Below are 21,602 nucleotides of genomic sequence, written 5' to 3' on the forward strand. Positions count from 1 at the left end.
CAGTCCGCTCACCTTAAAACAAACATCGATAAAGCAAACTCTCACATTAAATGAAATTTTGCAGTTGCCTTGGCAAAATACCATTGTCACAACATTAATTTTCACACAATAGAGCAAACAAAAATTTTACCAGAATTTGTTAAACCAAACAGAAATTGCTTTCACAACTCCCAAGAAATAACCTTAACTCCAATAATAATTTTATTATTCATACAGAAAAGCATAAAAAGCAAAGTGGTACTGTAATAAATGTTCTATTTTGAGTATAATAGATTTTTTTCTAGTAGGCAAAGACAGTTTGACCTCAGATTGTAGAGTAATTCAAATATCTGATTTTAGTGGGCCATTCTACTGTACTCAAAAAATAGGAGTTAAAGTTTAAAGATGTTTACCCCTTTAAATGGATGCTGACCCATGCAAACATGTGATTGTTTATATATGGTGAATGCATATAGTGAAGCTAGGTTTGGCTACTTTGTGCCAAATTTGGATCCTTTTTTTCACTCTTTTGGCACTAAAAAATATATTCTATTTTTTCAAACCATCTTCAACAGTAAAAAAATCACAAATTTCTTTTATCTTCGTTTTGTTTGACCACTCTGATATACCGCTCTACATTTAAACAACAAATACAGTCTCCTCCTCATTTTGTCTGATTTGAAAATCATTTAGATCATTAAATTTATTTAGTGAATTAATGCAAACTATTACAATTTAGAGATTTTGATTGCTTATTAATCCTTAGCTCCATAAATTTTACAACCTTGACCTTAACCCTGAAAACTATTAATATGAATTTTCAATAAAGCAAACTACTGTTTCCCTAGCGATTCATATTAACATAAGTTGATTGTATATAAAAATGCCTTCAAATTTATTTTTAAACTGGATTAAAATAGTCTAGTTTACATGCATTTTAATGAACTTAAGTGGTTCAGCAGGCATGATATGCCTGCTGTACCTTATATACATATATGAATATATACGTAAAAAACATCTCAAAGCCCAATGTTTTAATCATAAACCTAATAATTGCATTCAAATTATATCAAGCTAAAAATAGCCCTGTTTAATATGGCAATAGTTTGGTTTATGATCCTTGAATATGTATATATAAGATATGTTTGATGAAAAATTTCAAAAGAAAGAGTTCTAAAACATTATATATAACATAAATTTTTGATGTTTATTAATAAAATAATTTAATCAATAAATTATTTATTAACATATTAAAATATACCTCTATCTATCAAGGATACAAAAAATAAAATAAAACTAATTAACATAAATTTTCATATTGATATACAGTAGAGCTTCGAAAACTCGGCCTAATGTGGACTGAAGGGTGGCCGAGTTTGTGAAAATGCCAGGTTATCGGGAATGGGGTTAAAAAAATAAGTATGAGTGTTTCCTCAGAAAATACTGTACTGTACTTGTATGTATTGTTTGCTTGAGAATACAACAGAGAATAAACTGCCCAAATACCCTTAAACAAAGGAAAAGTACGACCTTTATGAAGGCATAGAGCCTTTACTACATGAAAACGAAAATTAATGAATACACTGTGTACAGTAATTTACCTGATAAGACTGACCCCAGAAAAATACTTTATGAGGCATAAAGCTGTCTATAATGAAAATTAATTAACTAAGGATTTTTTGCCCTGCCAGGGTGTGGCCGAGTTATCCAGAGTGCCAAGTTTTCAAGGCTCTACTGTAATTAAAAAAAATAAACTCAAATAAATTTTTTCAGTTAAATATATAAAAATAGCTTTCACAAAGTTTATATATTTTTATATGAAAGCCTTGGAGAGAACTGGTAGAACATACAAGCCAAAAAATTCATTTTTTAAATCTTAAACTATCTTACATTTAAAAGAAGATACAATGTCGAATTTGGTGTTTGACATTCTTTACAAAAGATGAGAAACAAAGGAATTATACCTTATTCTTATAATGAATATTTAACTTGTTTAGTCCAATTTCAAGCCTTAAAGCTATATAGTTTCATAATGTAACTTAAAATTGAAAAGATAGAATTCAGAAAACTAAATACCAAGAATGAAAAATCAATGTACTAGTTCTCTTTTGATATTGTTGTACTGTACATTGTTTTGCAACTAGCAGGAACTTATCTGCACCAATACAAATTAATAAGATTCAAGTCAGATAAAATACAATAGATTAAACCTGAACGAAGTTGCAATGTAAGATAGGTTTCGTTATTTTTTCCTTCTGAATTATATTTTGAAGGGTCTGAAATTTGTGAGAATTGTACAAATGAATTAAATTGTAAAAATTCTTTTGTAAGTGTTAGTAAGATTTTTAATAGAAATCTACGTAATTATTATCTAATTGCATAATCTGGAATTGAATAATCCAACTTGAAAAGTATTCCTAAAAATTGGATTTAAATCTTCTCAACTTTATCCAGAAATTTTGTGCCCAAATTGGCACAAAATAAAACTAATTGTTGAAGCAAAGATTAAAAATGACAAAAATAAAAAAGAATTACTTTATTTCAAGGTTTAAAACATAGAAAAAGTACACTTTTCTATGGAAGAATTAGGATAAGTAGGGCAAATTTAAAATAGCAAAAATCATCACTTGGAGAAAGATATTTGATAAAAAGCAGTCTATAGTATAATTAATTGATAAAATATTCTCACATTAACAAAGAAAGGAAAGATAGTTAATTTAGTCTCTACTTCAATTTTATTTATTTATTTTTTAATGTGAAAATTTCTTACATAAAAAAAATTGTCACTCATTATAATCTTGGATAGGTTATGGTCTTTATATTTTAACATTTACAATTAGTGAATATATGGAAATAATTTTTAAAAGAATACAAAATATAATGAAAAATGCTAATTACAATATAAAATTAAGAACTTCATAACATGTTATGATAAAAAGTCAGCAATTAACATGTTTTAACTTTTTTAGCTTTATATCCTTTAACACATTAAGCACACCCTTTTTTATGGACAAAATAGAACAAAAATTATGGCCATTTAATATAATTTTGTCTTTATTGTTGAAAAACATTTTTTTTCTCGATTTTTAAACATGTTGCAGAATTACCCCACCTGGCCCGAATGATTTTTTCCTGATCACATTGTGCCATCTTTTATGCTCATCAGGTTCTAAATAGAACAGAACTTCTATCACATAAATGCATAAATTCTAGGTTGTATAAATGGATTGATACAAATCTAAGAAGAATAGAATAATTACTAAAATAATACACTTACTGTTTTTGTTCACTAACAGAAAATAAAGATTGTTTCTCAAATATTTGTTTTTATGTTTTATATTTCATGATATTGTACCTATTAACATTCATTGTAAAAGAAAAAAAACATTAGAAAAACAAACTGCATATTTCTCGTATTTTATAGATAAAAAAATTAAATTTCTATTAGCATTCTAACATTAAAAAAAATTTACTGGGTTAAGTGCAATTTTCATTTGCACAGGCTATACTCTAACTATTTCCATTATATTTATATGGCTAGCTTGTTTCTCTGAAATAACACAGCACAAATTTTGACGTATAGTGTGTGATGCAGAATGCAACACACATACTATACATTTAACCTGAATTATACATATTTGACCCAGCAATTAACCCAGGCCGTAAAATTGGCCTGGGTTAATTGCTGGGTATGTTGCATATTTGCAATGCACCCAGCAATTAACAATGTGTTGCATAGCTGTAACACATGGCACTTAATGTGTTAAATATACAAAGTGATTGAAGATGGTTGTACAAAACTTCAACAAATTCTCCAAAACAGAATGTGACAAAAATGAATAATCAACAGGGGTAGTAGTACCATGCATTTTCAAGATTGCTTGCAGAGATTATTCCCAATCCCATTCCATTGTTTTGTTTAACAAATACCAACACAATTGGATAAACAAAACAAAAATAAAATCAATGACTGTACAGTATTAATTTTATTAATGTAGTTGTATAGGAAGTTATGCATGAAGAATTAGATGCAACTTTTTTGTTGACCTTGAAAACCATTTTCAAAAATCACTTATATTTCATTAATATTAATGTTTCTGTTTTTGCTTTCAAAATCTCTTTTACCTGTATATCAATGCTAATGTCCAACAGTTATATATTGATTCATTAAAAATGTTATATAGCAATGTTCTATTGTCCATTAAATATTTAAATTGAAATATTTTTGATGAAAATTAATAATACTAAATAATTTAGATTCAGATAACATGATTCCATCCATATATCAATATTTTAAAGAGAAAAAAAACAATGCATTCATAATAAGCCCATGTCCATCAAAATATTGTACTTGATGGAGCAATTTAGATAAATGCTTTTATTATGGAATCACTGTATATATTTCATAGAACAACAGTAAGAAATTATTATATTAACAAAAATTCTTATCAAAAACACTTACATTGATTGATAACTGCTTTACTATTATTGTGTTTGTCAGGATATCATTTAAGGCAAAGATACTTGTATTTTCTAGTTATATCTTTTATTGTTGCATCTAAATAAATACAAATATTTCTTTATATTTATCTGTGCATAAAAATAAAATACAAATAAATTTATACCATAATATACAAACATTTATGTTTAAAATAAAAGAAGAACACGAAATGAGATTCTTAACTCTAATCAAAATTCAAATAACTTTTTATAGAAACATGGAAAATGCCATATTTCATTAGTGTAGTTTGCTTGAAAATTAGTTTTTAAGAACTCTAAATTATTCACTTAAAAATATATCTTGTCATATCAACTGTTTTATTTTCTTTAAATTAAATGTAAACAATGCATAATATTTAAATGTTTTTGGGCTCATTCTTACCTTCAGAAATTCTAAAATAATATATTTAAAACAAATTCCAACAGATTATTTAATTATCTAAAAATATTTTGGTCAATATTATTTTTATAATACAAATTTTATCACATTCAAACTCACTAGTTCAGAATTCCAAAACGCTTAAGTAGCAAAATCATCTGGTCCCTTTAGCAATGGATTAATCATCTTCCTAAAAAATTATATATTGAAATCATTAAAAATATAAATGAACAATAAAAAATTACTGTATAACAATATTTCAGAAATAATACAAATAAAAATTATCAAATGATAATTTTACTAGTTAAAATTAAATGGTATTTTAAAAGTTTAAAATAATTTGTTTTAAAGTAGACATATTTCTATATTATACAGAAGTAATTGTTTCATTACTTTTTAATTAATTTGATGTAAAATGGGCAAACAACCATTGAGTTTGAAAAGTAAATCTACAATTCTCTTAATTTTGTATAAAAATCAATGCTATAACAATTATTTAACAAGAATTTCATAAATTGTAATTAACAAAATACAGAAAACAAATGAAAACAATGTATATCTTTTCAATGATTTACTATAAATGATAACAGAATATATATTTATCAGAAGTAAAAAAAAAGACAGAAATATTGAAATCTAATGTAAAAATCACTCATTGCTATCAATAAATTTCATATAAATTTAATTTAATCTTTTGAATCAAACAATATTTTATTATATACATTGAATATATTTTCAATATAGTTCTCATGGATTGATAGTAGAGCTCAACACAATACAATTGTCACAAGTATCATAATAAGCATTTGCTGAGCAGAGTGGAATCAAACCCTGATTCATTTGAGCCTGGTTCAAGGATTGTGGCCAACTCACGGCCATCATACAAAAAAATAAAGAAACAGTCATATAAATAACTCTATTATTTAATATCTAATTATTAAATTAGCCTTTTAACTAAGGTGACCAACTTTTTTACAATGAAAAGGAGGACACTAATAAATTGAAGGAAAAAATAACGTAAATAAAAAACATTTTATTCATTGCAACAATAATACACTATAACAATCTCTACTGCATGCATAGGTGCCATGTCGTGTTTCGATAAGAAGTAAACAAAGCCATTTGCGCGCACTCTCTCTCTCTCTCAAGGTCTCCCATGCAAAGAGCATGTGTCTCATAATTGCATCTCATCGCACTGTACAGAGCCTTGATAAATCATCATGTTAAATACAAATGTCATATCACATCACACACAATGGATTGGTTCGGCATTGATCGAATACGGAGATTTACAGATTAGTCTTCAAATATCAAAAAGGAGGACACTTTTCGAGGGAGGACAGAACTTACAAAAGGAGGACAATTAATCACCTTATTTTAACAGCCCAATAATTCAACAGATCATCTGAATGTGATTAAAGAATTGTCGAATCTCACATCAAAGCAGGAACTAGGCAAATACACATATCTATAACATGTTTTTGAAAAACAATAGCATGAGGAATTGGGTGTCATCCAAATCCTACAAAGGATTGCTTCAATCTGATAAATAATGATTATGAAGATTACTAAGCCAATTAACTTACTCAGTAATACCTATCCAGTTTATTTTTGTACCATTCTTCCCTTATTGAATAATGAAAATCTCTTTTATCAGAATCTATCCTGACCATCTTATTGACTTTTGAAACACAGTTTATAGACCAAAACCACCTCTATAGATGGTTTACCTGATACTCTATACATGGTTTTCCTGATTCAAAGTTAACCTCAATTCATGGTTCAAATATGTGCCATTTTGCACTCTTTGTATGGTAAAATTTGAACTGTGGTTACTGTTTGTTCCTGATTGGTTGCATATATGAATATCTCTCATGTACGAGTTCTGAACTATGGAAATTTGATCACTCTTTGTATGACCCTTATTTAAGATCTTTTGAATTTAATCAGAATGTTAATGGGTAAGAAATGAAATATCCTGACAGGGCAACACTGACAAAAACAGAAAATAACTGGGAGAGAGCTGACAACACTAATTTTGAATGTTCTCGGCAGACAGAAAGGGCAAACTCAAATCAGTGCAATCCCAATTTTAATAATATATTTTTGATTTTTGAATTTTATTTGAAGATTAGAAGAATTCTTGTTTAATGTATTTCAAATACCACTTTTTTGGGCTTGAAACCTTCTAAGTGAACAGAAAGAATGAACCCAACCATGTGGCCAGCACAATCCACAATCAATTTGTTTCAAATAATATTTATGAATTTTGTTGTAAAATTTCATGTAATTTCATAATGTAAATTATTTCTAGAATATTACGCAATACATTCCAACACATTTATTGGCTCCTTCTCATTCATTATCCCTTTTCAGTATATATTATCAATTTTTCATTAAAATAAAATTATTACTATTTTGAAAACATAATAATCTATATAAATTTAATGTATTTCAACATTAAAGTGTTTTTCACATATTTTAATTTTTATTATTTTCACGAAATAATATTTATTTGTATTGTAGAATATCTTTTTGGAATGTTCTCATGTACAAAAATTGATAATCATCAAGCATAAATATCTATACAAAATAATTTGTGATATTGAAAATGAGAGAAAAGTGAATCAAAGATAGCAAGAATATATAATAAACAACATATAATCCTCCAATAAGATCATGTACAAATCTGTACCATTCTTCATATAAGAAGTTTATACGTATATATACTTTATTACATACAAAGTATTCTAGATCTAATAGAGAGATAATCATAATAAAATATTATCCATAAAAAAACTAAAAGCCATTCATTATTATTATTGCATTAAGCTTTTCAAACTTTACAATCTCTCTGTTTATAAAATAAGTATCATTATAGTTTATCTCTATGGAAATAATATGACAACATGTTATTTGATATATGATCTATTCTAAAAAACCTTTTGAAATTTAGTAATATATTAAAACAAAAAAAAATTGCAAATTTGTATAAAGTATCGTGTTTATATAAGTTATAAATCTTACAGAAACTTCAATAACACCAATTTAATTTTGAGGTTAATAAGATCGTTAACATTGAAGATAAGTTTACAATGTTACTGAACAAGGAAATTTATGGACTAAAAATCTTTCATTTCAATCTTGCAAATGAAAAACTGTTGAAAATAACTATCTATTTTCACGTGTAGACAGTTTCCTGATTATTCTTAGTAAGAAACTTCTTTTACTTTATAATAAATTATGACATCTTTGAATATAGCTTACAAGCTCCTGCAGTTTCACAAACCACTGTTAACTGTCACCTTTCTAGAGAAGAATAAAACTTTCATTTGTTACAATCAGTTATACAATTTGAAAACTACAATTTTCTTGTCTTCAAATTTAAAACACAATTAAATGATAAATTTTAATTATCTTATAAATTATCTTAATATCTTATTAATAAAATATCTTATATAATAAATCTTATAAATGGAATATCTCATAAATGAAACTTGTTGTTCCATTTATGATGTATTCCATTTTCGTATGTTCTAGCCTGATGATGATCTATTGAGTGGATCGAAAACGTTCGTTTTTAATAAACTCCCTCAGCAAATAATAAGGTGTTGATTACGTAATTTATCTTATAAAGTTTGATTTCCAGTAAAATTAAACACAAACAACTGAATATAATCTATTTACGTAATTTCTGTTTTATAGAATTAAATAAACACTTCAAAAACATTCAAATAAATTAGGTTTTCCTTATTTCAAATTAAATCATAATTATATAATATGATTAAATAATTATTTTTCTCGCCATAATTCAATCCTAATAAACTTACTTATAAAAATATTAAATTATTATGAAACATCTAAATTTAATTAAGAAATAAATCTTTGATTATTTAATATTTATGTCAAATATATAATAATTTCTATATTCTAACTTACTAGATACTCGTATAATTATTACATCATATACACTATTTATATACATTACACAATCTTCTATTGTTTTGATATTAAAAATAAAATAATCATCATCACTCTGTACTCAAAATCATTTAAGTTTTTCTAGTTTTACTTTTATTTTTCTTAATCTGCCTTTATAACATCCTGTTTACATCTAGCACTTCCTTTACTCTCTTCCATTAATTTGATACTACAAATATCTTTCCATTATTTTGAAAATTTTAATACAACTAAATTACGTTTGTTCATTCTCTTTAATTCAAACTTTATTTCTTGTATCAGTTTATACAGAAAAACAAGAGTTAATTTTCAATCTATACAAAAATACATAATATTAGTTATTACAAGGAATGACTATATAATTAAGTAACTAAGCATATAATTGTCTTCATTCTTAAAATTAACAACACATTGACATACATGGCACAGATTAAAATTGAGGATAAAACATTAATGATAATACATACATAACTGACAATAGACCAATAACAATAGAATATAATGCACATAGAGCAGAAAACACAATTTAAATATCATTAAAAACTATTTTTAAAAATTTTTTAAACTAATTTTACATTTAAATTACTTTATAATTTAAATATATTAAAAACTACAATAAAACTATTAAATGACACCATCAAAACCTTCAAAATTTTGAAGGTTTTGGTGGTGTTATTTAGTAAACTGTTAAATTAGTCTAACAATATATGAAAAAAGTTTAAGACAATAGTGAATAAATTAATTAATTGGTATCAAAACTTTCAGGCATCACTTAACAATTACATACACACTCAATTATAATAGATTTAGTATGTTGTACAGAACCAGATTTAATTTCAATTAAAAACTTTTTCAATATAAAGGGAGTTTGTTTTTATGTTTCAATACTAATTCTGAATCAGATAAGAATGTGAGAGCTTAACTACTATTAATACCATTAATAAAAAATGAGATTTATGAATAAAATTTAAATACAAGATTAATTTAAAAAATACAATCTATTCATATTATCTCTCAAAAACTTTTTTAATAATACATAATATTTTCCTACGTTACTCAGTTATTGTAATGTTTTTTATTTTAAAAAGAAGTTTATATCTATCAAATAATTTTTTAAGTGATTGAATTTCTGATATATATCAAATTATATCAAACATAGTAATTTCAGATGATTTTATCTGTTTACTGTATCAAATATAAAGAATTATAAGTTACAATCCTTAAATGTTTTCATAACACAATATTTTATGTTTCAACTAAATGTTGTATGATAAGTTAAATTTCAATGGATAGGTCACAACTCTTGGGAACTGCAAAATACAGTTCTGAATAACATTGCAGTTCCACATGCAGACAGGGTGTTGGTGACTAAGTAAAGGTCAGAAAAATTTGTTAAATTATTTATTATAATTTGCTCGTATGCATATATAAAATTTTAATTACTGCATCATGATTTTTTCCCGTAAATAATTTTTCCCGCATTTAACTTTACAAACTCAATAAAATTATATTTGATTGTTATTATTAAATACAATTATACTACATTATATAATTAAAAAGCAATTATAATTTACAATATCAAAGCATAAAAAGTAAATTTGGATAAAGCACTCAAGTTTTAATTAAATGTCATTTGTTCAGAATCTCTCTTACAATAATACAATAAATAGAAATTAATTTAAATTAAATTGTCATTTAAATCAATTTTTTTTCAGTTGCATTAAGATTAATAAATATATTTAATTATAAATAACTTGTATGTCGTTCTGCTATCATAATATTAATTATATTACTGAAGAAAATTGATAACAGATGAATGTAAACAATTTTTTTTACTAAATAAATTATACTGATGAAAAAGAATGATCGACCAATGTTCATATTTGCTTTAAAATCATTAAAAATATTTAAATTTATATAAAAGTATAATAGAACTATATATTTTAGCTCATTTGAAATTGATTTTTATGTTTAACTTATTGCACAATTGCAATTACAAGATACATCAGATTATTTACTTTAAATGCCAACTGAAACAAGTTTAAGTGTTATTGGATGACCTAGAAAGTTTTACAGATATTCTTAGATAAATTTTATGTGGAGATTAATATAAATTTTCACTAAAAATGTTGAATTTAATTATATAATAAAATATATGATAATGGAAGCATAATCCATGTAAATTTTTGTAACAAATTTAAATTCTGATAAATGTAATTAATGAGCAGCTTCTATGAGTATATTCCATAAAAATATGAGACAAAAATGAGTGCATAATTAACATTTATTACTATAATGAAAGTTAACAAAAAAAATTTTAGTCAAAGTTTTAGCAAAATACAATAGTTTTGGGATTTATGTTTGAATGAGCTTAAAAAAATGGAAGAATTGATCTTCCTAAATAGTCAATTTCTATTTTAAAAACTAAAACAAAACAAAAATTGTATGTTTTTTTAATAAAGCAAAAGTTTTATTTTAATCCAAATATTTTCAGTGATTTTTCTTTTTACCTTTTTGTCCTTACTTTTTACATTTGTGTATATACATTGGTGAAAATAAAGATATTTTGTTTTGACTAACATTTCCTTTCATTGCTAATCAGAAACTTCACCAGTATAATAAGTCCTATTAATAAACAAAGTCCAAGTAAACTATATATACACACAGAAATTTTCAGTGATTTGTTCTTTTCCCTCTTCAGATTAGTTATTTCTGAAAACTTTTCAATTTAAATATTTAAATGTCTGTGTATTATCATAGTGATGGTTTAAATTGATGCTTCCCTTTAAACTTTGACATATGTATGGAATTTTACTATATACAGTATTATTAAATTAACTCTGTTCAGTAACAGTATACAGTGAAATGTGATAATGTGACCACATGCTTAAGTTGACACTTTGAGCTGGTTCCTGCAAAATAATACAGCAATTTGCAATGGAGATTTATCTGCTTACAATGACCACCTGTCTGTTATGACCATTGACCACTTTGGTCATGTTCCAAGGTAAGAAATCATCTTGAATAAAGTGACCATTAACAAAAACAAAATCATTTTAAAAAAATGTAATTCAATTTGTAGCAATTGCATTGTAAATATAAAATATTTGAAACCATTGTACTTTGTAAATAATGAATTTAAACTAAGTTTCCTATAATCTTTTGAAATCTTTATTTTAGAAGCTTGAGTAAAAGAAATGGCAGTTTGAAAAATTTAAAATAATCTATCACAAATTGAAAACACCACTAGCAACATGCTAGCATTGCAATTTTTAGCAGCAGCATTGAAGGCAAATTTAAGAATTTCTGTTATGATAGAGATCATGTAAGGTTTCCCTTGTCAGAATATTTCACATTTTGGCTTTGTCTAGTAAAGTGAGCTAGCTTCGTGTGTTCTTTGCTAATTATTAAATTTCTTTGTGTGGATTTTTAATTCAAAAGTGAGATTCATTTTCTTCTTTTTTCAATAACTTACTCACTGACCCCAATTAATTTTTAGAATGGCAAAAAAAGGATACAAAGAGCTAAATCTTTGGCAGAAGTGAGAACTGATCTACCTTTTGGAAAGTCATAGCAAGAGGTGAACAGCTGAGGAGTTAAGTTAGTAAGATGACCATAAATAACATCAATAAATTTATCCCAGATAAATTTCAAATTGGAATCTGAAGATATGAGCAATGACAAATGACATTTTAGCAAACTCTGAAGTGGTTTGCTAAAATGAAGATATTAAATGAAAACACAGGCAAATTTATTTACTGTGATTGTAATGTGGGAACCATTGAATCTGTTGATTCAGAAGATGTTTTTGGAAGTGTTATAAAAGAGTTCAATAATGGAAAGAATGAAAGTGGTGAAGATAAAGGAGATCTGTATCATAATAGAGAAGCTCTTATCTTTATCTCACAAGGAAGTTCATGATATGTTAGAGAAGATAGCCTCTTGCTATGTGACTACTAGCTGTCCTGACGTTCCTATGCCAATATATCAAGCAAAGAAAATTGTAGCTGATGAAACTTTTAAAAAACAAAATTCTAAAGCAATCCAGGATTGATGAATGTCTTACAAAAATTGAATTTGTTGCATTGTGTTTTCTTCTCTGAGTTTTTGCTTAGAATACTGTATATTCAATTGTTAATTCATTTGAATATACAGTTAAGACACTTATCAAGACATTTTTTCCACTGCTCAAAACAGTTTTTGAATTCTTCAATTTTGCTGCCTTTTAATGATTCTGACGTTTTTTGTTTCACCTTTTCCACATGAGAAAATCTTTTTCCTTTGAGGACTTTTTCATATGCAAATCAAAAAAGTCACAGAGATCAGGTGAATAGGAAGGGTAAAGCACAGGGTCATACTGTTTTTGGCCAAACACTGCTGAACACTCAGTAGTATGGACAGCAGCATTGTCATGATGGAAAACCCGAGACTGCATTCGTTTGATTATTTGTTCGTGCGATTCGTTCATTGGATTTGTTCGAGACTGCATATTATTCAATACTAAAAGACTTACTATGACACCTATTGTTTTTTATTTTGTTTTTTCTTTTTCTTGAGGTCATTTAACATGACCGAAAATGTTTGGAAGTACTAAACTTGGGCTGCACGTTCACAAGGTGTCATAGTAAGTCTTTCAGTATTGAATAACTTTAGATGTTTCTTCTGCAAATATTGACACAACTTTTTCAAAACTTCCAGATAAAACCACACACAACACACAACAACACCATCTAGTAAACTCATGCAGACAGGTTCATTAAGCACTCATCTAGCATGAATGTTTGTACTGGAAGGACCCTTCCATCCATAAGATAATTCCAGTTTTTATCAGATTCCCCTAGTATATAGAAGATAATATATTATTGGCTTTCTAACAGTTATGATTTTTAGTTTTTCAGAAAATTTCCTAACAAGTTTTTCTGTTTAAATTTAATGAATCCATTTTGTTCAATTACAATCAGTAAAATAAAAATAATAAAAATTTTAAAGAAATACTTTTATTTGCATAAATGGACTAAAAAGTAAAACAATTTTTTTTCATCTTTCACACTAATATTGGTATTATATGGCCAAAAATAAAAGCATAAGGTATTCTTATTTACACTTTCTATCAATTTTTGTGTTTTTCCCATGAATTTATTTTTGGTTGCATAATACCAAGATTAGTGTGTAAGCTGAAAAAATTTTTTATTTTTTACTTTTAGTGCATTTATATGAATAAATAGTGAATAAATTTTTTTCCTACCATTTAGTTTTATATATGGAACACTAAATTATTGAAATTCTTCTTGGCTTAGCATTTAATTGGGAAGTGGGTGGAAAATTGTTTTACAAGATTTTATCTAGACAGTACAACTAAAAAAGATTAAGAACTTGCTGGTTTTGCATGACTTAAAGCAGTGGTATGCAAACTATTTTCATTTCTGACCGAATTTGTGTAAAATTTTGTCGTGACTCCTGGATAGACAGTAGATGTTTTTTTTAACCTCAATGTAGTTAAAGTTAAATTCTTTCTGGAATTTGTGCATATATTTCTGCCTCATTAGAAGTCTGAATAAAAAACAATTTTAATGGTACCTGATACTAGTTGAAAAAAAGCCTTATATTTTTTATTATCAAATAAATTTTTTGGGGTTTGCACATCACTGACCCAATAAATGCACAACCCCAAGTTTACCAGTCCAGGTTGTTGCAGTTTTCTGTTTTTTTTTTTTATTCAATAATAATTCTGAAGATAGCAAGATTGACATTTGGGCCATCAATGGTTTGCACATCACTGACTTAAAGGACGCACACAATTTATTAAGCTACATTAGGCCATCTGTTACCAGATTTCATTTATAAATTATCTCACGAAAGATAGTGCAACTTTTTGTGTTTGTTTTTTAATATTTTCCTTGTCTTATTGCTAACCTCTATTTCTATGTTACTGCATCCTAAAAATCTGAAAATGCTAGTTTGAGAGATTATAAGTCAGTAGCTTCAATAGTGTTTCAAATTTTGTATGATCAAAGTGAATCAATGATTCTTCTCATTGAGAGTTTGACCACAGTCACAAAAAAACGTATTTTTGCCTGTACTTAATAAGATAGTTCAGACAGCTGATACCAGAATATCTGGCATTTTTCTTCTATCTTTGGGTCCTTCTTTGATAAGTCTGAGAAAAAATATTTCACCAGAGCTGGCCACTGATTTGGTACACTCTCTATTACAGGATTTCAGCTGCCTGTACTCCACATGCTTGATTTTATTTTAATTAAATGAGTCAATCCAAATTCTTATATGTGAAGTTTTCAATCCTAACAACTGACAGTTTAAAGAAATCATGCAAGTTAATTATAAGATATAATGTTTCCTTTCTATATCTATCTATTCTTTTCCCAAAAGCATTGTGTTATGCAAATGGAATGGATGATTTTTACTTCTGACTTCGAACATGTATTAGTTTAATTTAAAATTTACATATTCAATCAAAATTGTATCCACCAACATTAATACTCATTTCCCAATGCAATAGAAATACATTAATGCCAATTTAATAGAAATCATGAGAATGAAAAGCCAAAAAGTCATTAAAGGTACTTTTTGTTACATCTTCTTCCTTAAAGACTTTCCTTGTCAAAAACTGTCCAAACATATTAAAAAAAATGATAGTCCGCTGGCAAAAAGTTTGGTGAATAAGGTGAATGGGGAAGAATTTCATTTGAATATATTCATCGTTGTGACAAATAATTAAAGAACTGCAGAACTCCAAATGATGCTCCTTATCTCTCTCACTGAGTTCATGTGGTACCCATTTATCAAGCTTTGACCTTCCCTAACATGCTTAGATGTCAAGAAATGGTTGAGTAATGTCTAGTATGTTCAACCTTTCCATGATTTCCCAGACAGTGATGTTCTGATTTGATGATGTTTTTTAATTCTGATTTTTGAGATTTCTATTTCCAGAATGAAATTTTTGAACCAATACCTGGTTCTCACTCACAGAACCTTCACCAAAAGTTCTTGGTATTTCAGTTTGCTTTGGCTGCATTATGCCATGCTTATACTTGAGAAAAAAGTACTCGTAAAATATCATCAGAAAAAGTACTCTTAAACTTGTGGGACTCAATATAAATGAGGTTGCATTTTAAAATTCACATATGTGTGCTCTTCAGCATACAGCAAATGAATAGCACTATTCACATGAGAAAAAGTTGAACTACAAGGCTGGAAAGTTTAAATTTTATAAAATGGCCATTTCATTTGCAACAACCTAATAAATGCATGATCCCAAGTTTACCAGGTTGTTGCAGTTTTCTTTTTTTTTTATTCAATAATAATTCTGAAGATAGCAAGATTGACATTTGGACCATCAATTTCCTAGCACAACCAAATTTTTCAATCAAAGTTTGTCATCATCATTGCATTTGTATATTATTGAAGAACTATCCTATTTGTAGCGTGCCCTGTAAGTAGGGTTGCCAGACATCCTTTATTTTAAACTGGTCTTGTCCTTAAATAAAGGACAAGGATAGTTTAGCTAGCTTGAGAAAAGACACAATTTGTCCTTTCGCCTGGATTTTCACGCAGACTCATCATCCTTTCTCAGTCCAAAACCATGTCATTTCCTGTAGAAAGCCATACTTTTCAATCTTAGATTATAGATGATGCTGACCTGATAGCTAGGAAATGTTGATTTTAGAATGTAAAAGCTAAGAAATAAAAAGAAAATTTGCAGAAAGATTAAAGGTGCTGAAAATTTTGTCAACAAACATTTATTCAATCTTAATTCTGTTTATCATAATAACAGGTTTATAATACTGGCTTTTTTACTAGATGGATTATTAGTAGTAAAATGTGCTGGAAGTAGCAAATAAATGCATCTGTGTGTATTTGTTGAACTGTACCAGCTTTTATAAATATAACTTCATAGAAAGAATACAGAATAAAGGTAGCCCTATGTTATACTAAATGAAATAAATATTATCTAAAAAGTTATGTACAGAAAAAAAAATTACAAAAATAAATAATTCCTATTAGTCTACATGGAAACATCCATACAAGTAAATTTGGAATTTTTAATATTAGCCACAGATTCATGTTTGTGAAGACAACGCATTAAAGGTGATACATTTTCTTAAAAAGGTGGAAGATTTCTAGCTTAAGCACTTAGGATGACAACTGCTTCCAAAGTTGAATTCTCAGCTTGAAAGATTGAGGATTGACAACTATGACTACAGGTTTCTTCCAAAATGAATAATACATTTTAAATTACTATAATTATGTTAATTATTATCCAAGAAGTATGCAACATATACTAATTAATAGCATAATTGTCTTAGTTTCTTCTCCCATCTGCATTCAAACATGTTGTCATCTACTACCTCTAGGAAGCACCATAAACAAAAATGGCAACTCCACAACAGAGAAGGAATTTTGTGTTCTGCAGTTCACAAAGTTGGAATAACTCATCATTACTCAACATGAGTAATCTGAAAGAACTGCAGGAGCTGTTCCACAGGTGTACTGTGCAGTTGAATTTTACTGCTGAATTGTGGCTTCTACAGGAGGAGTGACAACAGATATGCCACAGTGGGTTTAAGAAAAATTTTAGTATCAGTTGGATATGTGCTGTACGACACAAGGAGCATATTGAGAAATTATAATTGACAAATGTGAAACTCGGACAGTTTTCCACTGTTTTTATGTACATTATAACCTTCTTGAATAATAACTAACATAATTATAATAATTTAAACTGCTGGCATTTATTTTGGAAGACCTTGTATATAAAGATGGGAAGAATGTTTTAATGCTTATATAATTTCTGATCATAATAAAATTTGTTTCTATTTTCAAAGAGAAAAAAAATATTGAATAATGCATTTTTCAGGAACAAATTAGTTATTTGGTATATTTTAAATTGTATCAATATTTACATCAGTTAAGTTGGATAAATGTAATTTACATGTGTTTAAAATTACGTATCAAATGAAAATATGACAGTTTAAAATGGTGTTTATTATTTTTTACTTTATTCATTGATTTTATCCTTTATTCTGTTTTCAATCACAATATTCCACAAATAAGAATTTAATATAAATAGCATCAAAACCTGACTATTCTTTTAATAAATAAAAATCAAATTTAAAATATTTTAATATATGGAAACTATTACTATTATTATTATTGATTTTGCAAAATACATAAATTCTAAACAACAAAAACAGAAACGTCCCATTAAAATCTCCAGGTGCGACCTTGAATACTGCTATCACAACTGCACATCATTGATTTTTAAATCAACTAAAACGAAAATTTAATTTTAATAATTTAATATTTTACTTTTACAAGTAATTTTATATATTAAATTAATAAAATTAAGTAAATTTGATAAAAAAATAAATCAAATTAAATGCACTTTTAAATGTTTTATTATTTAGAATGTTAAATTATCTAGAGTCAAATATTCGAGGACATAAATGAATTGCTTCTAATTTTTGACAAAATGCAACTCTATCGCTCCTAATAAATAAATATTTGAGTGAAAATTATATTTACTTGTCAATATTTGTAAAATAAATATCAACATGAGTTTTTATATATTTTTATTTAAGTTTTTATTTTGTGTATTAGTGTATTAAAATCATTTGCATATATAATATTTAAAAAAGCATAAATATGAATTTATAATGTTATTTTTAATGAATTATTAATATGAATTTATAATGCTTTTCACATTATCTATAATACAGGAAGTAATGTTTCAAAAGTCTCTTTTTTCAAAGGCACCAATCTGAAGATCACCATATCATTTCTAATTAAAGTTGAACTTAGAATAATGAAACACAGACTACTTCATATTTATTATTTCTAAGTAATCATGCAATTAAATACTTATTATTTATCATTTATAGTCATACTAGAACTTCACAAGAAAACAAACATATAATTATATGTAGCATCTCCACTCATAAAAAAATTCAAATTCAATAAAGTATTCAGTATAATTATTAAAAATGATTGTATTGAATAATTTTGAATATTGGAAACCTTCAATAACACCATGTATATCCTTCATTAATTTTGAATGTTACTGCAAACTAAAGATGGTCCTAATGAAGATTTGTAAACATTTCTCCGTTAACTAAATTTTGGTTACCTTATATAGATATATTTTCTTCTTATGATGTATAGAATGGTACCAATTCATACAGAGATTTCAGACATTAATTAATTAAAAATAATTTTTAAAATCTCTCAGACCCGATTTATAAAATTGTTTTTCTTTAATTATAGACTATTGTACAAATATTTCAATTTTTAATGTCAAAAAATCATTTAACTTATACATTCAATTAATCATTCAAAATAAACATTTAAATGATTATTTCAAAGAACGAAATTTCCTTCCATTAATTTTTCATAAATATGCATATCAAGAACAAATATAAAGAATAAGTAAAAAGCTTTTCATGTCAGTATTTCCAAATTACTTTTTTCTTCATAAAACCACAAAGAATAATATTTTAACAGATTAAGAAAGCAACTTCTACAACTTATGGTATCATTACAAGATTTCTTGTGTTTATAATACGAATTTCTTCTGCGAAAATACTGTTTACTTTATATTCTACATTTTATTATTTATAAAAAAATCGATTCAGAGGAATTTTTAACAGAATTTGTTAGTATTTTAAAGCTACAACAGATCACTGAAGAGACGAGATCTCAATTTTCTCACTGATGATAAATCAATCCGTGAGAAAATATTAAAAAAATTGTATATTTTGTCTCACCATTAAATTTGTATTTTTTTAGTTATTTTATATAGTGTAATTGTTGTTCTGAAATTTGATAATAATTCACACAAAATGTATTAAGTATTTTAAACATAATAATATACTTTGCTTCAGTAGAGATTCTCAAAGTTTTCTTTATGTTTTTGTTTCTTTGCTTTAAAATATTTTTTTAAAATTATCTATCTCTCTATAAATCACAATTACATAAACAAAACGAGATAAAGAAATTTTAAAATATGGGAAATAAATAAAATGTATCATACCTTTCAAACATTTTTAACTACCACGAGAAGGCAAATGCATGAGCCATAAAATGTTGTAAGTTATAATATCAAAAGACGAACAAACTGAAAATGATTCTATCATAATGTAATGCAATATATAGAAGAGAATTTATATATTAAACTATATCCCCATGAGAAAAACAAAGGAAAGTGCAACATATTATATGTGACTGCAATGCAGATTGCTATATCTAATGGGAATTAGTTAATTAACAAAACATGGCAACATATAGCATATAAAATAATCAGAAGACTTTGTAATGTATTTTTATAAATATCCATAAAAAAATTAAAAATAAATTCAAATAAGTTAGCCAATTGTTTAAACAGCTTTAATGATTATACATAAATAAAATAAAATTATATTATTACTTTATTAAAAATTAAAAATATAGTTATATTTTGTAGCTATTAAATACATATAATCTTGAAAATTCGTTTATAAATAATTCAAAGTAAATTTAATAAAGTCACTGATTATGTTCAACATTTAAATCAATAAATTAGAAGATTAGAAGATTTGTGATTAGTAAAGTCTGTTCTAAAAACAGCCATCCTTTATTATAGTGATTCACTTGCCAATTAATTAGCTTAGATCATCCATAAATGACTTTAAAATAGCTTCGTGCTTAAAAGAACCAAATTATCCCTAACTTTCATTCATCTTAAATGCTAGTGATTCATTTATCATCTTATTACATCTAATATATAGTGAAGCCAATTTGGAAATGTTCTATTTGGGCTTAATAGACATCTAGTTTTTATGAACACTAATAGCAAATATTCCCAACCAGAGAACAAGAATGATCAGATATCCTAACTTGGCACACTACCTTCTCTAGGGTTACCCTGCAGAACAGAATAGATAACTCCAAATAATTCAATTAAAAATGTCTTTCTGAAATTAATACTGATAAATAAAGAAATTGTTTCATAAGTTTTCTTATTAAGTTGATTTTATAATGATTACAACAAGAGTGCTTATATAACAACATTGTCTGTACATAGATATTTTTAGAGTACATCAATATGAAAGCATTCTGCATCCATAACAATGCCATTCCAAGTGCAGCAACGATAAAAATTGTATTCTATAAAACAGTTTTGTTTCTGTTTCAAAAGCTTATTAAATTAATATTAATAATTAACAATTCACACAAATATATTAACTTACTAATCAAAAGAGAATTTATAACAATGTATTATGCATGTAGCTAATAAAAAATTTAATAATTAAACAAAATTTCATAATATAGTTATAAATATCTTGAATTTATCATTTAAAGCAGCGATCCCCAACCAGGGATACACGTACTCCAGGGATATGCAAAAAAAAAAAAAAAATTAATAATGACAGACGTACTATAAGAATATTCTGATGCTACATTGAAGCCTTTGGGAATGTCACGGCACTGGATGCTTAGTTTTAAATAAAATGTAATTGTAATTTTATTATACAGTGGTACCTCAGGATACGAAATTAATCCGTTCCGAAACTGAGATCGTATCATGAAAATGTCGTAAGGTGAATCAACTTTTCCCATACAATTACATGTAAAACCAAATAATTTGTTCCAACGCGAAAAACATACTCAAATTAAAGCCAAGTAATACATTTAAAAAAATAACTGTAGTAAGAAAAACAAATGAAAAATGCGAACTAATGTAACGTCGTATGGTGAGTTTTTGTTCGTATCGTGGAGCAAAAATATGTTC

General features: G+C 26.4%; 1 long non-coding RNA gene across 1 annotated transcript in view; it reads right to left on the reverse strand.

The window, feature by feature from the left end:
• Positions 1-21,602, reverse strand: part of LOC111614288 — a 28,621-nt gene that overhangs the window by 595 nt on the left and 6,424 nt on the right. Inside the window, exons 2-3 of the long non-coding RNA XR_002754900.1 lie at positions 4,979-5,048; positions 4,442-4,537 (exon numbers count right to left, since the gene is read on the reverse strand). This is a non-coding gene — a long non-coding RNA (uncharacterized LOC111614288). The remainder of the gene's footprint in view (positions 1-4,441; positions 4,538-4,978; positions 5,049-21,602) is intronic.

The sequence above is a fragment of the Centruroides sculpturatus genome, unplaced genomic scaffold (genome assembly GCF_000671375.1).
Source record: "Centruroides sculpturatus isolate CEXI.00-Female unplaced genomic scaffold, Cexi_2.0 scaffold2124, whole genome shotgun sequence".
Classification (NCBI taxonomy): Eukaryota; Metazoa; Arthropoda; class Arachnida; order Scorpiones; family Buthidae; genus Centruroides; species Centruroides sculpturatus.